Genomic DNA, 15,685 nt, shown 5'->3' with positions numbered 1-15,685 from the left:
TATTCTACACTTTGTTTGAACGATTTCAGGCATTCTATAGAATGCCTAGGCAAAGTACGTAATGAAACAGACATTTCGTACCTTGCCTAATCACTTCAGGCACTGATTTCATACTTTGCCTGTAATATATATATATATATATATATATATATATATATATATATATATATATATATATATATATATATATATATATATATACATATATATATATATATATATATATATTTTACAAACGGAGGAGCGTGCAGGAGACCAAGGACACTGGGAAGAGAAGAGGAAGGCTCTATAGAACCCAGAGCCTTCCCTCTCCTTAGATAACTATCTATTTTTTGTTTTATTTTACACTTCAGATTCACGTTAAAGGGGAACTGAAGTAAGAGGTATACGGAGGCTGCCATATTTAGTTCCTTTTAACCAATACCAGTTGCCTGGCAGCCCTGCTGGTCTATTTCTCTGCAGTAGTATTTGAATAACACCAGAAACAAGCATGCAGCTAGTCTTGTCAGATCTGACATTAATGTCAGAAACACCTGATCTGCTGCATGCTTGTTCAGGGGCTATGGCTAATAGTATTAGAGGCATAGGATCAGCAGGAGGGCCTGGAAACTGGCATTGCTTAGATGGAAATAAATATGGCAGCCTCCATATCCCTCTCACTTCAGTTGTCCTTTAAGTTATAAAGAAAAGTCTTCACAGCCTGAACACATGAACAGATACAATATGATCTCATAATAGGATGACTTTTACACAGTAAAAACAAAACATGATTTAGATGTGTGCATTGAGGCCCTGTCCACAATGCTTAGTTGTGTTGCATAAGAATTCACCATTTCCGATTGGTAATCGTAATTTTTTATCAGAAATTGAAAAACGTAATTCCGATTTACCGCAACTAAGTCATTTTAGTCCAATCACAGAACTCAGAAGCAAAACTCAAAAATTGGAAAAATGGAAAATGAAAAATTGGAAAAAAAAGGAAATTGAAAAATGGAAAATGAGAAATTGGAAAAAAATAAATAAAAAAACGGAACATTTGAATTTGGAAAAAAGGAAATCAGAAATTGGCATTGGTGGAAAGCAGCATTTTTGCAGAATCAGAAATGGGCATTGCCCACCATCCCTACCCATACAGTTCCATGGGACTGTTCACAGTACTGCATTGTGATTGATCACATTATTCTAACTTGCTGCATGCAGGCTTTGTGTTATAGTCTATTGCCAGTCTCCATTGCAGTTCACACTCATTATAATGCATTATTACGTGTGTGTTATTCTAATGGCTTCTGTAAACCTAGCCTAAAGGAACAATTTAGCCTAAAATCAACAACACAACAGACATAAAAGACACACTGACAATTCCTTTCCAGAGAAAAAATCAATTCTAACATTGTAAAGATAAGGAAGCTAAATAGAAAGATGACTAACGTTTTCATTATAGTCATGGTATATTTGGAAAGCTCCAACATATTTCACATTAGTGGATACATTACAAATCTATATACAGGAAACAACACTTTGTGTATATGTGGCTTAGGTTCACTAGATTGTAAGTGTATTCTTTGAGCGCATGTACAGTGCACATATACAGTGCTATAAAAGATGTTGGCACTAAATAAATGATAATAAAAAAAAAAACAATAATAAATGCTTACAGTATGTATACAGCGGGAGAATGGGAGGGGACCTAGAGGATGCTGAGGTTCAGATCTGTCTAATAATAGGCACTAATGAGTAAGCTGTCAAGGCAGATAGATCTGCCTTTTTTGTTTTCACATAGCCTACTCCTGGAGCAGCACCAGTGGCAAGACACAATATTACCTCTTATTCTCTACATCCTTTTATTCTCCTGAGAATACATACTATAAGGGAATCCTGTTCAAGTGTAGACCTTACATGTTGTCAGGAAGGAATTTTTCCATTGTAAGGTTAATTGGTCCAAGCTTGTACAGGTTTTTACCGTCTCCTGGATCAACTGGGATATTTATTTATTATTTATTGTATTTATAAAGCGCCAACATATTATGCAGCACTGTGCAAGAGATATGTGCAAGTTCAGTGATTTTTTTTTTCTGATTGAACTTGATGGACAGATGTCTTTTTTTTCCAACCAAACTAACTTTGTATGTGCGCACATGTATATAAAATGTTACAGTTTTTCATAAATGTGGTCTAATAAAACAGCAAGTGAGTGCACAAATTTAAAATCTCTTGAGCTGAAGCAATAAAGCTCTCAGGTGTAGCCCAGACCTTACAGTGGCAGCTTAAATACTTATTTCATTGTAGGTTCTCTTTTCTACAGTATAATATTAGCACATTTGACACACACACACACACACACACACACACACACACACACACACACACGCACGCACACACACATACACAGACGTGTCACACATCTAAGGATGACTTGTTCTGTCTAATATCAATTGTGGGTGTCTGGTGTCCTAAAATCATCCAGAAGCAAGTGAAAGAAAAAGGTATATATAGAGAGAGAGGTCTGGACCTGCTATGTAGTGTAGTGCACAAGTCAATATGAAACAAAGGTATCAAAAAAGTGGGGTACTCACAAAATCAGGCTAGAGGCCCCAAAAAAACAAGCACTTTCAGGTAAGTCAAATGACCTCCTAAAGATAAATTCACTACTGGGGTGGTATTTCTTAGGGTAAGCAGAAGGCAACAGAAAAGGATGATAAAAGGTTTAAAAACAGTAACAAAAAAAGGTATTTATCTAGTTATTTTTAATGACAGACTGATGCTAATCAGTAAAATACAGAGATGTATTTATATACCTGACAGACATACTATCTTCACTGTTTCAGTGATGTCTTCCCTATTTCTAAGGTCAATAGAAAGTGTATGGAAACAAGTCGGTAGAGAGTAGGAGCATCTGTCCCAGCCTTGCAGACTTGTCTGCAGACACTTTTTTATTGACATTAATATTCAGGACAACAAATGGGAAATGGATCATCTAGCGGGCCATGTGCATGAATAAACTTCTATTTCACTGATTGGTGTCCCTCATTTGAGGTAAGTTTATCTCTTTCTTTTAAACTGTTTTAACATTTTAACATTCTTTTAGAGCACCTCCTCCCTACCCTAAAGTACCTAATATAAAACTCATAAATATAACTTATGTTTCCTTTAAAAACATTAAAGAAATAAAAACACCACAACAAAAAGAGAACAAAATGCAATTAGAACAAGATTGCAGCTGAGGAAATCAGAAAAGGACATAGTTACCTTGCAGGACGTAGTATTGGACTCCTATTTCCTGTTGTCTCTCTGTGATCTTTCTACCCGAGTGACTGATGTTTGGCCCATCTTATAGTCACATCTCCTCCATTCACTAGTAGGAGGTGGATTTTGATTGGCTAAAAAGGGTTCATTGTTATCAACAAAGGATTTATTTACAGTAGTATTGAAAGACAGTTTCTAGACCACTTTATATCAACCCAACCCCCCAGACAGGTGATAACTTCATTAGCATTCCACAAAAAAACTAAAGGCAAATGAATGGAGCTGATCCAAGCTGGAGATTCTTCACTAGCATAACAATAGATGTAATGACAATGCATAGGCCTGTAGAGGATGGGCAGTTTCTCTGTTCTCCACGTGTGGATTAATATGTTTAGTACTAAATTTACAGATTTGGAAAATCACTTTCCCCAACATATTATCTTACTAAGAATCTTACATGAATATGTGTATCTTAAATGGTATCTTTGTTTTTATTCACTTTCTAAATGAAATATAAAATACAGTTATTAGTTCTCATACATTCATCTTAGAAGAGAATTGCTGCTGATGGGACACTGGATGGTAAGAACCAGACTGATGTGGATATAACTACAAATGCAAGTGATATACAATGCATGTTGTATTGCCTGGAATATCCATGCAGCTTTTATTTTAAGGTTATTCCTGCATTTGAATCCGTTTTTACTCCATAGTACTATATGAAGTGTCATTATGAAGTAGTTAGATAACTTATCAGGCTATTAAACTGCTCTTTTTTGTTATAATGAATTAAGATCCAAAATAGTAAATCATACAAGTCTTAAAAAAACTAGATTTAACTACTGGAACATTCAACTGTACACTTTTTTCAGGCACTTTTTTTGGCAGTATAGTGTAAAAAAATTTGATTGTTAAACTCTGCTGCCAGTCTTCATGTAACTATGTGTGCAGAATGTCTGCTGATTTGGGAATTTATTTATTTTTTATAAAACAGAGACTTGCAACAACTCACGGTAGCATTTAGCATAAATTGAGATAAATAGGCTGAGAGGAAAACCACACTCTGTGGGAAATACCTGAAATCAATTGCATTTCTATGTTGTAGATCCTCACCTACCTCAAACAAACAATGCAAATTAGATTAAAGGTCCACAGGGGACATTGATTAAGAGTGTCTGAGAAAAAATATTGGTAGGTTTTTAGAAATCCATGCAGAAATGTATCAGACATCTAAGAAATCACTAGATAGTGTAGTTTCCTTCTTAAACTGGGGTAAAATAGGAGGAGTTAGGAAGGTTTCTTAGACAGTGTAGTGTGTGAGAGAGATTGCTGTTGCTGAGGTAACCAATACATCTGCTGTATTGCATCAATGCCCAGCACTGGAATGGTTAAACACAGAACAGCTTCACAGGACACCTGGCAGCAGGGAGGAGGAGCAATTCACAAATCATGTCAAGTTTACATTGCTGCACAAGCTGTAGATGTGCTATTAAGCACTTCTTAATCTGTGGCAGTTTAGGGATGGATTTGCACTGTTCTTAACTGTAGTGCAGTTCTAGAAATTCCTGCTAAACTGCCACTGTTAAGTAGGATTTAGGAATCTTCTTATTATCATACAGAACTGCCCCCCTGCTGATTAGAATTGTTTAAAAAGAAAAAAAAAACTATCGGAAATGCTTTGATAAATCCACCCCCTTGTGACAAAAGAATACACATCATTGTGTTTACAGACTCTGTAGTACTGAATGATGCACTCATCTGTGATCTGCATCAATAAAAAATATACAATAGACACTTAAAGGGAGACTCATCTTTTGTTAAGAATTGCTCTGTATTTTTAGTTGAAACTTTTGTTGAAAAACCCAAAGTGTTCGAGTTTGGATCCATATATTGAGGACACTTATTGTTTCAGCTTGATTGATGTTTTTATTTTTCTTTATTTGCATACTATGTTGTAACGGAAAGTGGCAGGCTGGAGACGTTACAAAGTTTAACACCAATCAACTGATCGGTCCAGGTGTGGAAAATAAGTAAAAATACAGATGTTTAATAGCTAACTTTCCTCAGACCTCATGGATCCACAATCTTTTGGCAACATTTTTTGTGAATTGCTTTAAAATCAGGGACCAAAATTAGAGGTTAGGAATGTAGACCGAGAGCCCAATATAGTGTAGTATATTATGTAAAAAATAGAGGAAATATAAATCGTAAGTATTATACTTACAAACCTGGGTTGCTCTAAGGCAACCACTGTATATGCAGGTGGTGAGATTAGGCCTGTCCCCACTCAGGACTAAGATGTCGCTCTCTGTAGACAGAAGAAAGGAGGGTATGTCACCCTTCCACCAAGGGTGGATACATTTATGTGCAAAAATACAGAGGCGCCAGTAGGATAAAACAAGGTAAAAGGTTTAAAACGGTTTAGGTGGCGGTGGTGGACCGTCCACACACAAACAGACCAAAAAGCTGTTGATTGTAAAAAAAACAGTTTATTCACATACTCCTATATAAAAGTGCAACGCTCTCTTTTTTAACGTTTTATATATTGTACATAGGTATCTAAAGAAAAAGATATATTCCTTGTCTACCTTTTTTATCTTGTTGATTTTGGACCATTTTCATCTGTTAGGAATTTTTGTTTTTGTAAAACAAGTGCTGTATTTTATGTTTTATATATATACCTAACATTTTTTTATATATATACATAATATGTTTTTACTCTTTTTTTATGTTTATAATAGATGCATTTATGTGTCCTACATAACAATCTGTGTACAAATCACTCGGCAGTTTGTAAAATCCACATTCACACCACCAGTGGACGATAATATATCCCTGGCATCTACAGTTACCCTATTAACAACCATATGTACCATCTGTTTTTTTAACCCGATTTTGCAACAAATTTACTGTAGATATCGTTGTAATTATTGATTGTATTGTTGAATTATGCTGGAAAATACCTGATGAAATATACCTGTTGGCCGTATTTTCCCACAACTAATATGGCGGCGCTATCATTCCCCGCACCCTCCCGCATGCGCACTTCATCACCCAGGCCCCACTTGCTTTTCACAACCAACAAGAGCCATAAGCTCACAAGTACACATGCGCAGTTCCCTATGCGGCGATACGTACGCGTCACGCCGCCCATCCGCATGGCGTGACGTCCGCGTCATGCCGCGTCATGCCGCTCTCCAACCCGCCCGCATACCCGGCCCTCTCGTACATTCTGCTATCCCATTCGCCTTCAATCCTTTCCATTAACCAAATCCCGCCCACGACACACGCCGATTGGTGGCGGATCAGCTCGCTATACATGCCCCACCTTCCCTCCCTCGCTCCTGACCCTGCAATCAAACTAACTTATTATCCAATCAGTCTCCATATATAAACCCCACATGCAGACACCACAGCACAGAGGTGCCAAGCTATCATTGGACGCAGAGCTGGTAAGTGCGACCATCATTTATATTCCGCTTTTGCCCTCATTTATATTCCGCTTTTGCCCTCACTCCTCCTTAACTATTGATTGTTAGAATTTATATCATGTGCTTTTCATTACCTGGTGTTCACTCTAGCCAGCACTAACTGTGAAAAATACCCCTTTTTGCCCCCACTCCTCCTAAACTGTTCCTATTACAATCTGCACCAGTCTTTCTCAATAATTCGAGATTCACCACTGCCAACTATTCACCAGGCACACCTCTACACAATCTTGCCCCTAGTTTAGCAACTTGGACTCCCCCCCGCCTGTCGCTTGTACCATCGTACTGCACTCATCATCTCTTTATACCAATCCATCACCTTGTCCTCAACATCCACAACCCCTCACATACATTCTGCCCCCCCATACTATTTACCCCACACATACCATTTTAGTAGTCCATATACTATGCACCAAAATAAAAAGTTTCTCATGCTACCTTACTCATGCGACACCTTATATTTATATACAGCTCCCTGATATGCTTTACATTTCTGTCATTTCTAGTGAGATACTCCGATTGTTCATTGCCTGATGAAGCGGGATGTTTGCCCGTGAAACGCGTTGCACTTTTATATAGGAGTATGTGAATAAACTGTTTTTTCTACAATCAACAGCTTTTTGGTCTGTTTGTGTGTGGACGGTCCACCACCGCCACCTAAACCGTTTTAAACCTTTTACCTTGTTTTATCCTACTGGCGCCTCTGTATTTTTGCACACAAAATTAGAGGTTATTAGCAAAGCCCTCATATATGCTAGAACCATCAAATTTGCTAAGTAAGTTAGAGAGAGCAGTTGGAAAAAAGGAACAGTAAAAAAATCAAAAAGACCTTGTAGTTTTTGAGAAAATAAAATTGAAAGCGGAACTAGAAAAAAAATGTTGTTTTTTTAAGGCTGCTTTCACAGTGGGACGTTAAAATCCCAGGTTACAGCAGCCTGTAACGCAGCCCAACTCACAGTAATGAAAAATCAATGTGCTGTTCAGAGTGCCCACGTTGCGTTACATTGTAATGCTACACGTTGAATGAAAGTGCAGCATGCTGTGCGTTATACTGGGCTTTAGCTGTGTTAAACTGCTTGCACTGGCTCAGTGACTAGCCACATGGCTAATTAATATTCACTGCACTGTGGTGACGTAACCTGGACTCATAGTGTTGTCCGGATCATGAATGAATCCTTCATTTGATCCAGATCTTTTTTGTGAGTCGAATCATCCGGGTCATCACAATGAAAGATTCAGTTCACAGTGGATGTCTGTCTGGAAGAAACAAGAACATACAGAATGTACAGTGCAAGGAAAGTTGTGTCCTGCTAGTCATTTCACCCCCAGTCTGCTTCCCTAGTAAAATAATTCAAATTATTTGGTTCAAAGACCAGGATCTTTTCAATGATCCGATTCAAATCATCTTGAAAAGATCCGGACTTCCCATCACTATCCTGGAGCAGCTGTTCAATCAGTATAGATAGAACGAAAACAGCGCACCAGGAACTGCATAACGTGGCTAAATCTGACGTCCAACTTAACACCACCATGCGTTGTGTTAGGGGCACGTTTTGCCATCTTAACGTCCCCTAAAACGCAAGATCTTGGTGTGAAAGAGGCCTAAATGTGGTAAAATAGCAGAATTTGTAGCCAGTTAAAAGGGGTCGATGAACCTGTTTATGGGATGTGGGACTAGGAGCAAAGTGGACTACCCAGAAGACATTCACACAAACACGAGCTGAAACATACAAACTACAAGATGCAGATGGTATACTTGAAGCATGATTTTTCTAGAAAAAAAAACATTTAGAAAATGGAAAATAACGTGATGTACAGAACAAATAGATTTGTTGCTACTTTGCAGCTTGTTGATGATATGCATGCCTGTCAAAAAGCTGACATAAAACAGTGAAAACATAAGGCCATGGAATTGGGACCTGAGAATGAGACGGCAATGCTAAATGACAGCTCAGAGCACCAGCTGTAGGCTGGGCAGATAAAACAGCAGGGTACCGCATTGCTAGCAGGCGTCATCACTGGATGATATCATGAAATAATTCCATCCATAAAGCTGTCTAGAAGTGTTGGAAATATTAGGCCCAAGGATTGAGGACCTGAGTTGCAGTGTGTGTGTGTGTGTGTGTGGGGAGGGGGGGGGAGCAAGAACAATTGCAGTGTGGCTTTGGTGCCAGCTATCACCAGGGGAACTATTATTGTAATTGTTAAAAATATATGTGTATATCAATTAGTATAAATATCCAGATATTTTTGTTAAAAAAAATTAAATTCCAACAGATTACTTGTGTGGTGGAGTGATCAAAGGGCGTCTTGGGCAGTGGGTCTTCTGTCCCTGAAGGAAAGCAGTTGCAGGGAAGCACTTTCATCCAGAGGTGTATCAGAGGCGTATCAAGGCTGTATAGCGCCCACGGCAAACACTGAGTTTGCGCCCCCCCCAGCATTACCGCATCCCCCATGTCGTCACCTCTGCATCTTGCGTCTCCTGGTACTCGATGCCTCCGGTCTCCTGTGCTTCCGCCTGCCTCTGTTTCTCTGTCCTTGCTATCAGACTTTAGATTAGCGGCAAGAAGAGAGACAGAGAGGGCGCACACTTCTTGCCCAATGCGCTTCAAATGCAGGAAGTGACTGATGATTTCACTTCCGCATGGGACGCGATGGGTGGACAGTGTGCATACTCTGTCTCTCCTCTTGCTGCTAATCTAAAGTCTGATAGCAGGGACAGAGAAACAGCAGGCGGGGGCACGGGAGACCAGAGGCATCGAGATGCGGATTGCGGAGGTGGCCGGCAGCATGGCCCCCATGGGAGGGGGGCGCGTGGGACCGGAGGCCTCTGGAACGGGCGGCACAAGATGCAGAGGTGGTGGGCAGCATGGGGGCAGGCATGGCGCCCATGGTGCACTGTCACCCATGGCACTAGCTATGCCTGCACCCCTCTAGATCTGCCACTGCTTTCAGAACTGCTTGGCAAGGTGGATGTTTGAGGGGTTCCTAGTGGCCTGTCTTAAGCACATTCTCCTTTCTGTGTGGACTTGCTGGGAGAGTGGCAGAAATGGAGTAGGAGGCAGAAGGGGAGTGGTGAGGACCATGCCCATTTACCCTCAACCCAACCTTGGTGGAGGTATGAGGTGCTTTAATGTGTGCTGCTTATGAGTGTTTACATAACCATGGTAGATAAACTAATGCTGGGAATACGCAATGAGGGTTTTTTTTGGCGGATTTACTTTCCAATCAATTTTCTGATAGTTTTTCCGATTGATTTTCCGATCATTTTTCCTGATCGATTTCAATTCACTTCTATGAGAAAATAGATCAGAAAAACGATCAAAATCAGATCAAACCTGTTGAAAATTATCTATCCAGCCATCAATCTGCTGAAAAAACTCATGGTGTATTCTCAGCTAGAGATGGGCCGAACCTCCGATTTTAGGTTCGCGAACCGGGTTCGCGAACTTTCGCGGAAGGTTCGGTTCGCGTTAAAGTTCGCGAACCGCAATAGACTTCAATGGGGATGCGAACTTTGAAAAAAAAAAAAAATTATGTTGGCCACAAAACTGATGGAAAAGATGTTTCAAGGGGTCTAACACCTGGAGGGGGGCATGGCGGAGTGGGATACATGCCAAAAGTCCCGGGAAAAAATCTGGATTTGACGCAAAGCAGCGTTTTAAGGGCAGAAATCATATTGAATGCTAAATGACAGGCCTAAAGTGCTTTAAAACATCTTGCATGTGTATACATCATTCAGGTAGTGTAATTAAGGTACTGCTTCACACTGACACACCAAACTGTTCACTGAACAGAACAGGTATGCAGTGGCGGGTTCACTGAACAGAACAGGTATGCAGTGGCGGGGTCACTGAACAGTACAGGTATGCAGTGGTGGGTTCACAGAACAGGTATGCAGTGGTGGGTTCACAGTACAGGTATGCAGTGGTGGGTTCACAGAACAGGTATGCAGTGGTGGGTTCACAGTACAGGTATGCAGTGGCGGATTCACTGAACTGAACAGGTATACAGTGGCGGGTTCACTGAACAGAACAGGTATACAGTGGCGGGTTCACTGAACAGAACAGGTATGCAGTGGCGGGGTCACTGAACAGTACAGGTATGCAGTGGTGGGTTCACAGAACAGGTATGCAGTGGTGGGTTCACAGTACAGGTATGCAGTGGTGGGTTCACAGAACAGGTATGCAATGGTGGGTTCACAGAACAGGTATGCAGTGGTGGGTTCACAGAACAGGTATGCAGTGGTGGGTTCACAGAACAGGTATGCAGTGGTGGGTTCACAGAACAGGTATGCAGCCAGGGACAAGCTAAGCCTAACTAATCTTTCCCTATGAGAGAGTGTGCAGCAGCTCACCCTACTCTAACTAATGCAGGCACACGAGTGACCGTAATGGTCGCCGCTGCCTGCCCTTTAGTAGGGGGGGAGTGGCTCCAGGGGCTAGTGTAGCCTAATTGGCTACACTGGCCCTGCTGACTGTGATGTAGAGGGTCAAAGTTGACCCTCAAGGTGCATTATGGGGCGAACCGAACTTCCGCAAACGTTCGCCTGCGGGACGCGAACGCGAACCACCAAAGTTCGCGTGGAACCGTTCGCCGGCGAACCGTTCGGCCCATCTCTATTCTCAGTATGTCGGTCATTTTACAATGCTCCAATTATTGTGAAAGGCAGCAAAGGCCTCTCAACCTATTTGTGTATGTATGTGAGATGTGGGAGGAAACTGGAGTACTGCAACTGGGGAAACTTATGCAAACACAGGGACAACATACACATAGGGATGGCAGAAACGTTTGCCAGATGAACAGTTTCTGGCGAATAATGACTGTTTGCATTTTACAGCAAATTTTCATGGTAAAAGTTTGCATTCATATTTAACAATGAAGTCAAAGGTGTCCAATTGTAGTGCTTAATAGTAAAGCCCACAAACATTCTAGAATTACCAAAACCAAATTTGCAGGGTATGTTAAGGAGAACTGTGTTACAACAAAAGGGAAAAAACATCTTTCAAAAAGACCTTGTAGTTTTTGAGGATATTGATTTTGAATATTTCAAAGAAAAAAATGTTTTTTAACACGTTTTTTCAGCAAAGTGACATTCTGCAGCATAACTCAGAATGTCATTGCTCTGGGGCTTGCCATACTTAGTATAGCAAGTCCAGGGCTGGGAATGGGATCAGTGTGTGTGGTACTGTCCATCCATCATCAGGGCAGGGATTCTCCGTCATTCATCGGGTATTGAGAGGATATGGCACTGGATCATTTCTGAGGATACTGTCATGCGAATAATGAAAGGTAAGTATTTATGGTTAATTAAGATCATTAACCACTTCAGCATTCAGTTGTTTTTCACCTTATGCATCCAAGCAATTTTCACCTCCCATTCATTCGCCAATAACTTTATCACTAATTATTATCACAATCAATTGATCTATTTCTTGTTTTTCCGCTACTAATTAGGCTTTCTTTGGGTGGTACATTTTGCTAAGAATTATTTTTTCTAAATGCATTTTAAAGGGAATATTAAGAAAAAAATGAAAAAAATAATTATTTCTCAGTTTTCATCCATTTTAGCTTTAAAATAATACATGTTACCATAGTTAAAATCCACATATTTTATTTGCCCATTTGTTTCGGTTATTACACCATTTAACATTTGTCCCTATTACAATGTATGGCACCAATATTTCACTATTTACAAGCTTATAATTTAAAAAATAATAGTAATATACCCTCTTCACATGCATATTAAAAAAGTTCAGACCATTAGATAACTATTTTTTTTAATTGCATTTTTATTAAAAAAAATATGTATGCATTTTTTGGAGTGTGGAGGGTGAACAGTTAATTTTAAATGTAATAAATTGTATTTATTTAAAAAAAATGTATGTAGATGTAGTTTTACTATTTGTCCACAAGATGGCCACAGTCAAAATGTTTGTTTTTAGCCCTGTAAGCAAGCACTCTCGCTTACAGGATGTGAAGGGAGTAATTCCTCAAGATCCACACCATCCACACCGTGTGGGTCTATGATGATTTGAGAAAGGACTGTGATGGTCCGAAACGCCTGTGCGTCATCTGCCATATTTCCATGCTGTTTTACGATGCTTTTATGATTTTGATACCTTAAATAAAGACGGACTTTTGATGGTGCGGATCTTGAGGAATTACTGTTGACACTTGATGCTCCAGAGTGGATCCCTGCACTTCATACTGTGACCATTGGTGCTGTAACACTTCTGATCGAATTGAGGATGTGAAGGGAGGACGGGAAACTTTTTTTTCCTTTAGAAAGATCACGGCTTCTGAAAGAAGCCATCGGTCTCTCTAATGGTAACTTAGATCAATGAAGGGAACTGTGTTCCCATTTATTGATCTCCGGGCTAACGGAGCACACAGTGGCATAGTAGCAGCCTTTTGGACGTAGCAGCTATGTCCAAAAGGCGGAAATGGTTAAAGGACTTTTTTGTGGTTACCTTTTTATTTCATTTAAAGTCTTTGTGGAAATGAGTGTGGGAAATATTTTGGTGATAAAGGAAACCTTATCAAACGTGAGAGAACTCACACTGGTGAGCAACCACCTTCATGTGCTTAGTGTGGGAAATGTTTTGTACAGCATTTCCCACACTCAGTTAATGGATAGGGCCTCTCACCAGTGTTTGATCACTCAGGTGTGACAAGGTCTGATTTCTGATCAAAACATTTCCCACACTCAGAACATGAATAGGGCTTTTCACCACTGTGATATTTCTTATGCATGACAAGGTTTGATTTGCTCCCAATCATTTCCCAATCTCAGACCATGAACAGGGCTTCTCGCCAGTGTGAGATCTCTCATGTATGACAAGGTTTTGTTTATGACCAAAACATTACCCACACTTAGTGCATGAATAGGGCTTCTCACCAGTGCGTGACTTTTCATGTGTGACAAGAACTGATTTCTGTGCAAATCATTTCCCCTACTCAGCACTTGAATAGTGATTCTCACCAGTGTGAGAGGGATAGTTCACAATCCGAATGCAAATTGAAACAAAGCATTTCCCACACTCAGCTCATGGATAGGGCCTCTCACCAGTGTGTGATCTCTCATGTGTGACAAGGTCTGATTTCTGGGCAAAACATTTCCCACACTCAGAACATGAATAGGGCTTTTCACCAGTGTTAGACTTCTTATGCATGACAAGGCTTGATTTGCTCCCAAAACATTTCCCACTCTCAGAACTTGAATTGGGCTTCTCACTAGTGTGAGATCTTTCATGTATTATAAGGATTTCTTCCTGACCAAAACATTTCCCACACTCAGCACATGAATAGGGCCTCTCACCAGTGTGTGAGGGTTAGTTCACACTCTGAACACAAATCGCGATTGCAAACACGATTGCTATTTTTCATGGCAGTTTTGCTGTAATTTGCGTTGTGATTGCCATTTAACAGAATGTGAATCACATTGCAATCATCCCCCAAAGCACTGCATGCAGCATATTTGTGATTTATGCAAATCGCAAATACTGCAGTGAGAATGATCCCATAGGGATACATTAGCAACAAGTGTGAACCGGCCCTCACCTCTGATATGCGACAAAAATTGATGTACAAAACATTTCCCACATTCACCACATGAATAGTGCTTCTCATCAGTGTAAGACTTTTCATGTCGGACCATCAGTGTTTTATGCCCAAGAAATTTCCCACACTCAGAACATGAATAGGGTGTATTCCCAGTGTAAAAGCCGCCATGTGAAACAAGCTCTGATTTGTGAGCAAAACATTTCCCACACTCAGCACATAAAAAGGGCTTCTCAGTAGTGTGAGATCTCTCCTGTGTAACAAGTTGGGATTTCTGTGCAAAACATTTCCCACATTCAGTACACAAATATGGTTTCTCACCAGTTTGAGTTCTCTCATGTTTGACAAGGTTTCCTTTATCGCCAAAATATTTCCCACACTCTGAACATTTTCACAAAGACTTAAAGCAAAGTAAAAAGGCAACCATGAAAAAATCCTTTAATGATCTTAATTAACCATAACTTTCATTTCATTATTCGCATGACACTATCCTCAGAAATGATCCAGTGCCATATCATCTCGATACCCGATGAATTGACGGAGAGGCATTGATCCTTACCTTGATGACAGACAGGGCCACGCACGTTGATCCTATTCCCAGCCCTGGACTTGCTATACTAAGTATGGCAAGCCCCAGAGAAATGACATTCTGTATTCTGCTGCAAAATGTTGTTTTGCTGACTTTAAAAAAAAAATTTCTTTTGAAGTATTCAAAATCGACATTCTCAAAAACTACAAGATCTTTTTGAAAAAAAAAATCTTTTTTTCCCTCTTGTTCCCAGAGTACTCCTTAGCATACCCTGCAAATTTGGTGATTCAAGCATGTATGGGGGCTTTGGTATAAATCACTAAAATCGGAATAACATGATCCGTTACAAAGCAGATCTGTGAACAGCCTCATAGAATTGTATTGGCAGTAAGTTGGCATGCAGAATCATTCTGGAACGCACCTGAGCTCTGTGAACTAGCCATCAGGCAGCAAAATAAAATAAAAGAAAACAGCCTTGTTATTAATATGTTTTGCACTGTATATACACATGTTTATCTCATCATGTCACATGTCGCCTTGGGTACCCTTTAAATTCTGCATGCTAGGCATGCTGGGAGATAGTGCCTATGGTATAAAATGGTGCTTCTTAGGATTATACTAATCTATGCAAGAGAGTCAAAATGGAAACAGGGTTCACTACCCCTACATTGGCCTCAATTCACTAAGCAGCTTAGACTAGTCTACTGAGGGTCTTTAGTCTACTGATGGTTTGGTGTAATGTTTTTGACCTGTTTATAAAGGGGTAAGCTGGGGTAAGCTGGCATTTCCCACATTAATCCAATCACATAATGACCTCAATTCACTCAGCAGTTTAGACTAGTCTACTGATGGTTTTTAGGCT

At 40.0% G+C, this 15,685-nt stretch overlaps 1 pseudogene; it reads right to left on the bottom strand.

The window, feature by feature from the left end:
* The window catches only part of LOC137562112 (zinc finger protein 850-like), a 226,278-nt pseudogene that overhangs the window by 111,173 nt on the left and 99,420 nt on the right, over nucleotides 1-15,685 (bottom strand).

Source organism: Hyperolius riggenbachi, chromosome 3, assembly GCF_040937935.1.
Source record: "Hyperolius riggenbachi isolate aHypRig1 chromosome 3, aHypRig1.pri, whole genome shotgun sequence".
Classification (NCBI taxonomy): Eukaryota; Metazoa; Chordata; class Amphibia; order Anura; family Hyperoliidae; genus Hyperolius; species Hyperolius riggenbachi.
This window is presented reverse-complemented; position numbering and strand designations above follow the sequence as displayed.